Source organism: Triticum aestivum, chromosome 3A (assembly GCF_018294505.1).
Source record: "Triticum aestivum cultivar Chinese Spring chromosome 3A, IWGSC CS RefSeq v2.1, whole genome shotgun sequence".
In the NCBI taxonomy this organism is placed as follows: Eukaryota; Viridiplantae; Streptophyta; class Magnoliopsida; order Poales; family Poaceae; genus Triticum; species Triticum aestivum.
The window spans coordinates 294,462,796-294,469,848 of record NC_057800.1 but is presented as its reverse complement, the minus strand read 5'-3'; the positions used below and the strand labels follow the sequence as shown (position 1 = coordinate 294,469,848).

The 7,053-nt window shown below is 53.9% G+C and overlaps 1 long non-coding RNA gene across 29 annotated transcripts in view; it reads left to right on the top strand.

The window, feature by feature from the left end:
• Positions 1 to 6,645: 6,645 nt before the first annotated feature.
• Positions 6,646 to 7,053, top strand: part of LOC123061203 (uncharacterized) — a 22,611-nt gene continuing 22,203 nt past the window's right edge. For all 29 annotated transcript variants that reach the window (XR_006428756.1, XR_006428760.1, XR_006428759.1 and 26 more), the window contains exon 1: positions 6,646 to 6,911. This is a non-coding gene — a long non-coding RNA (uncharacterized lncRNA). The remainder of the gene's footprint in view (positions 6,912 to 7,053) is intronic.

Sequence of the window (7,053 nt, the reverse complement as noted above, 5' to 3'; positions counted from 1 at the left end):
CGCATTATGCGTACCTCAAGCTCAAGATGCCAGGACCTCGGGGGGTCATCACAGTCAATGGAAACACAGAGCGCTCTCTCCGCACGGAGGAGCACACTGCAGCCCTCGCAGCAGAAGCACAAAGCAGCCTCTTAAGGCAATCCACCAGTTCGGCGATTAAAGACCCAGACTCCTTCAAGCGTGCCCGGAGTAATCAGCAACAAGACCAACTGGCACGTTCCGAGCTCGCATAGCAATTCGGCCCCCACCCCAGTCCCAGCCAAACGGCAAAATCCGTGCCCCGCGTACACAATTACGCATTGAAAATACCATGGGCACAGGTGGGGAGGGGGGCTCGACTACGGCACGCCCCAAGACGTGGCTCAACCGCACTAGGGACTTCCCGCCTTATTATTTCTTCTCTCTTTCGGGACATTAATCTCTGGAAACCCCGTCTGGCAGTACGGTTGCCGGACACACGATGCAACAACCAAGTAGGCAGAAAGCTACGTCACACCATGGAACTCCCAAGTGGTCTTTGACAACGAGTGAAATACCTGCTTTACATACCATTCCTCAGCTCGCCCTTGGAGGGGACATGTCAAATAGTCCTACTTTTTGCTTATTGCACTACTTGTATCATTCTGCTTTAACGCACCTTTTTGAATAAACAATGCATAGCGCTAGACTATTATCGCATTATCTATTCTTCTTTTTTTATATATATGTTCATTCATGACATTCAGCACCCGTACACTCTGATATGGCCACTACGCCAGGGGCTTAAACATACCCCATAATACGACGTGAGAAGTCCGAACACTTTCGACAGTGCGGCACCCCGAACTTATAGCATTATATGCATCAGCTCTGAATCATGTCTTGGGTCAATAGTTGGGTTTGCCCGGCTCCCATGTTTTGGTACCTTACGTTCCGCTATCGGCTAAGGTAGCACTGGGATAACTACTGTGATTGTGCCCCGGTTCAGCTGGGCTAAGCACCTTAGTAGAGAAAGCTAAAACAGACTGTCATGATAAGGCGAGAGACTGGTCGCTGTTCGAGAGGTTTCGAGTCCCTAAAGACTTATGCCGCTTAGAGCGAGGAGTAAGCTTTGTCCGGCTTAAGGCGTGCATAGCGCCCCGAATTCAGCCTTCCGAATACTAGGGGCTTCGCCAAAATTTAAAATGATATAATTCTATGGCTAAGTGAGAGTGATAAAGCATTATAGTCTGATTGCCTTGTTCGTTGTGCTGAGCACCTCCCTCGAAGGACCCAAAAATGGGAAAAAGAGTGCTCAGGTTTATCCCGAACACCCCAGCACTCGTGGCATGGGGGCAGAAGCCGACGACTAGCCATCTCTCAGATTTGATAAACAGCCGAACAAAAGGTAATATTTTAAATTCAAGCAAGCGTTGCATAGCGCATATGAACAAGTTTTCATAATACAGGATCACACGAGCAAGTTCATTCAAATATTACATCTTTCGCACACTCATCCGCTACAAGACGGGCACCCTTCAGGACACCCTCATATACATCTCGGGGTGGCGATGCTCCTTGCCCTGCGACGGCCTCTCCTTCACCAGCTTCTCAGCATCCATCTTGGCCCAGTGCACCTTCGCACGGGCAAAGGCCCGGCGTACACCCTCGATGCAGCCGGACCGCTTTATGGCCTCCAGCCGTGGGCAGGCATCCATAAGCCGCCTCACCAGGCCAAAGTAGCTATTGGGAAGGGCATCGCCAGGCCACATCCGGACTATAAGGCCCCTCATGGCCTGTTCGGCCGCCTTGTGTAGCTCGACCAGTTGCTTCAGCTGGTCGCTCATAGGCATCGGGTGTTCGGTCCCAGTATAATGAGACCAGAATAGCTTCTCCATCAAGCTTCGCTGCTCGGCCTGGTAAAACTTTGCGGCATCCGACACGCTGCAGGGCAAATCTGCGAATGCTCCTGGAGAGCTCTGGACTCGAGTAAGTAACAAGTAATTTACTTTCACATGCTTGCTGTGCATATTGAATGCCTTACCCGCCGCTATCTTCCTCATCGCCTCAATCTCCTGCAGGGCCTTTTGGGCTTCAGCCTTGGCATTCTTTGCGCTCTCAAGTGCCGCGGCAAGCTCAGACTCTCGCGTCTTCGAGTCAAGCTCCAACGCATCGCGCTTCGTCAGGAGAGCTTGGAGCTCTTGCTGCACCTCGCCCACCCGTGCTTCTTGCTTTTCCCGCTCGGTGCTCTCCTGGGCCGCTTTGTTTTCGGCCTCGGACAACGCTTGCTTCAGGGTCACCACTTCGGTCGTGGCCCCTGGCAAATTCATGACGATCCTGTCATTTTGCAATCGCATCTTTTTTGTATATATATATATAGACAAGGTATTACTTACCTTTGTTCTCCTCGAGCTGCCTCTTGGCAAGGCCGAGCTCTTTCTCGGACCCCTCGAGGTCCTGCTTCAGTGCGGCGACCTCCGCAGTCAGTGCGGCAGAGGCCAGCAGCAAAGCCTGCATACGCATATAGACATACTTATATTAGACTCCTGCAGATATTATTTGATCCTTTATTCAGCTTTTCTTTGTGAACACCAAACAGAGCATCAGGGGCTACTGTCCATGCGGTTATATTTTTCCTATATTTTAAATACTTACCTCAAAGCCTGTTAGAAGGCTGGCACAGGCTTCAGTCAGTCCGCTCTTGGCAGACTAAACCTTCTTGATCACCACACTCATAATAGTGTGGTGCTCTTCGTCGATTGAAGCACCGCGAAGTGCTCCCAGCAGGTTGTCCGGTGCCTCTCACCGGCACGGGTGTCTTGCCCCTTTTGGAAGGGGGCCGCCTGCCCGAGTCCGGAACCACTGGAGATTCCAACGTGGTGTTCGGCTGAGAGCCGAACATGAAGCCCCCGGGAGCCTTGCTCCCTTCGTGGAGTCCGGAAGGTCGCCTTGAGGCGCCTCCGGGACTATCTCACCCCGGCTCGGTGCCCCTTGAGACAATACCTCGGCATTGTCCGTAGGGCAAGGGGAGGAGGCGGTCGGAAGTGGATTGCTATCCATATCCGATGAGTCCAAGGAACCGTCCAACGAGGATACGTCGATACGGGCTTGGGGCGGTCTGCATGATCATATTCGGTGTTAGGAAAAGCAGTGCAACAAAGGTATGCTATGAGTTACTCTGGTATCCGAATACTTACGACTTCGCCAGGGGCTTGGCCCCGAGCAGCCACTCGTCTTCGCCTTCGGCGGCGGTGGTGGAGCAGTCCGGAAGGAGAGTCCTTCCTTTCTTGGACCCTTCGGCCTCCCCGGTTGGGGCGGCATTCCTTTTCTTTTCTACCCCAGCTGGAGGGGGAGCATCTTCATCTTCCTCCTCCTCGTTTTCGTGTGAGGAGTGCGTCTCGGAGTTATCAGACGATGAGTCCGATGCCAACTGGCACTGGGAACTCTTTCGGGTTCCCTTGGCCTTCTTCTTGGTCTTATCCGGCACCTCATAAGGAGCCGGAGTCAGCATCTCCGTCAGGAGAGCGTCCGCAGTGTCTTCGGGCAGAGGGGCCGGATAGTCAATCTGTTCCGATGCCCCCACCTAGTCCTGTTAAAGGCATAGGAGCTCAGACCCCGCACATGGTTAAGCTATGGGAAATAAATATCCTACAAGGTGTACAGAACTTACCGGATTCGCAGGGCGCTTCGCGCTTAGCCCGCGGTCCTCGGTGAGAGAGGGAGGGACCACGACGCCCTTGAACAGCACCCTCTAGACGTCTTTGTGCGTCGTGTCGAAGAGCTCGCTTAGAGTCTGGTGCCGGGCCGGGTCGAACTCCCATAAGTTGAAATCCCGTTGTTGACACGAGAGGATCCGACGGAAGAGCATGACGTGGACTATGTTGACAAGTTTAAGTTTCTTGCTTGTCATGTTCCGGATACACTTCTGGAGTCCGTCCAGCTTCACCCATGAACCCCAGGACAGGCCCTTCTCCTTCCAGGAAGTGAGTCGCGTGGTGATTCCAGATCGAAACTCGCGGGCCGCCACCCAGTTGGTGTCGCATGGCTCGGTGATGTAGAACCACCCCGATTGCCACCCCTTTACGGTCTCCAAGAAGGAGCCCTCGAGCCATGCAACGTTGGGCATTTTGCCCACCATGGCTCCGCCGCATTCCGCTTGTTGGCCGCCTACAATCTTCGGCTTGATATTGAAGGTCTTCATCCATAGGCCGAAGTGGGGCCGGATGCGGAGAAAGGCCTCGCACACGATGATGAACGCCGAGATGTTGAGGATGAAATTCAGGGCCAGATCATGAAAGTCCAGCCCGTACTAGAACATGAGGCCGTGGACGAATGGATGGAGGGGAAACCCCAATCCGCGGACGAAGTGGGGGAGGAAAACCATCCTTTCGTGAGGTCCCGGGGTAGGGACGACCTGCCCCGCGGCTGGCAGCCGGTGCGCGATGTCCGCGGCTAAGTATCCGGCTTCACGTAACTTTTTGATGTGCCCCTCCGTGACGGAGGAGGCCATCCACTTGCCTCCCGCTCCGGACATGTTTGGAGAGAGTTGAGGAGGAGGATGCGGACTTGGGCGCTGGAGCTCGAGTACGCGAGAATGGATGAGCAAGGAGGAAGAAGGCGTGGGTAGAAAAAGGTGAGATCTTATCCCTTTATAAGGGCGGACTAAACTATGCGCCCCCACTAGCCTGGTAAAACTCGCTTATCCCCCAAGCGCCGTAATTGATGGCGCGGTTGGGTTACCCATGTCCGTATTGATGAGAATCTCGTAATAAGGGGAACATGATCTCTGTTTTGACAAGACGTGTCAAGAAACCGCCTCGCATTATATGCGGGGCTGGTTAAAGAAAAATGGTTTGAATAATTACCGGGCCATGACATAATGTCATGCTGCCAAAACGTGTCAGCAGATTAGATTTTTGGAAATGTTATTCTCTCTACGGTGGTATGTGGAACTTATTTTACAGGGTCGGACACTATCCTTGTATTCAAACTCTTCCGTGGTGTATTCGGAGGAGGAACCCGCCTTGCAATGCTGAAGACAACACTGCGCGCAGGACTCATCGTCATTGAAGCCTGGTCCAGGGGCTACTGAGGGAGTCCTGGATTAGGGGGTCTCTGGACAGCCGGACTATATGCTTTGGCCGGACCGTTGGACTATGAATATACGAGATTGAAGACTTCGTCCCGTGTCCAGATGGGACTCTACTTAGCGTCAAAGGCAAGCTAGGCAATACGGATATGTATACCTCCTCCTTTGTAACCGACCTTGTGTAATCCTAGCCCCTTCCGGTGTCTATATAAACCGGAGGGTTTTAGTCCGTAGGACAACATACAATCATACCATAGGCTAGCTTCTAGGGTTTAGACTCTCCAATCTCGTGGTAGATCAACTCTTGTAATACCCATATTATCAAGTATAATCAAGCAGGACGTAGGGTTTTACCTCCATCTAGAGGGCCCGAACCTGGGTAAAACATCGTGTCCCCTGCCTCCTGTTACCATCCGCCTTAGACGCATAGTTCGGGACCCCCTACCCGAGATCCGCCGGTTTTGACACCGACAGACTCCCTCGCTCGCACCTTGCAAAGCTTGACCGTCGAGACGCTGCTAATGTTGTTCTCCTCCGGTAGCTCTGGCCCCCATGTTGGACGCGGTGGAAGTGGTAACGGTGCCACCTGCTCCAACCACGCCCCCAGCGGCGTCCATGTCCTCGTGAGCTCTCGTGTTTCGCGTGGCGTTGGAGGCCGCGGGCGGAATAGCCTTCGAGGTGGATGGATGGGCTGAGGTGTTGTATTTCTTCTTGGGCACCATGGTCGATGGCGCCGTCAAGGATGAAAATGTCGACGAAGATGACGCGCGGTGTACACTTTCAGGTTCGCACAAGCGCTCCCCCTACCTTGCGCGCCAAAGATGTCGCGGGATTTCCGTGGCCACCTATGGGACCGGGTGGCCCCTTGCTGGTTCAGCTGGGGGACGGTGCGTTGCAGAAAGAGCAGACCAGCGAACGGCCCCGCAACAGAGAGCACACAAGCAATTTACCCAGGTTCGGACCGCCGCCAGGCATAAGACCCTACTCCTGCTGTAACGCCCACGATGCGGCTATATCTCCCATGTGTCGAGGCATGACTTAGTGTTGGGGAACGTAGTAATTTCAAAATTTTCCTACACACACTCAAAATCATGGTGATGCATAGCGACGAGAGGGGAGAGTGTTGTCCACGTACCCTCGTAAACCGAAAGCGGAAGCGTTAGCACAACGCAGTTGATGTAGTCGTACGTCTTCACGATCCGACCGATCAAGTACCGAACAAATGGCACCTTCGAGTTCAGCACACGTTCATCCCGATGACGTCCCTTGAACTTCGATCCAACTGAGTGTTGAGGGAGAGTTTCGTCAGCACGACAGTGTGGTGACGATGATGATGTTCTACCGACGCAGGGCTTTGCCTAAGCACCGCTACAGTATTATCGAGGTGGACTATGGTGGAGGGGGGCACCGCACACGGCTAAAAGATCAAACGATCAATTGCCGGGGTGCCCCCGTGCCCCCGTATATCTCTCCCTAATAATAAAGCACTGATTGAATTTCCGGGTTCACCGTCGTGACATTTTTGCAGAAAGGTCCCTGTGCTTTTTAGTATTTGACCCGCAGTTCGTGGATAAGTGAGAAACGATTCATCCATGCCGTCTTCCTTTCCACCCGCGCCGCACAAGGATGGATAAGGTGAGCGCTCTGAGCTACGGAGCAGTGGAAAAAAGGCTTCCTCTTATCTAGCAAGCGAGGTCGAGGCTGGCCGCGATTATCTGGCGAGCGAGGTCGAGGCTGGCCGCGATGCAGACGACGCCGGGCGCGGAGGCGGCTATCTCCGGCCAGATCCGGTCGAGGAGGCGCGGCAGGGGCTGGATCCTGTGCCGGCGACGGCGTGGATGCGATCTACGAGGCGCATGAGGAGGTCCAATGGTGGGGCTTCAATTCCAAGTTCATCGCGCCGGCGTTCCTCGCCGGTACCGAGCGAGATGGCTAGCTCCGGCGAAGTCTCTCCATCGATATGGTGGCTCTGTACGGGCGTGGAGGCGGCTATCTCCGGCCAAATC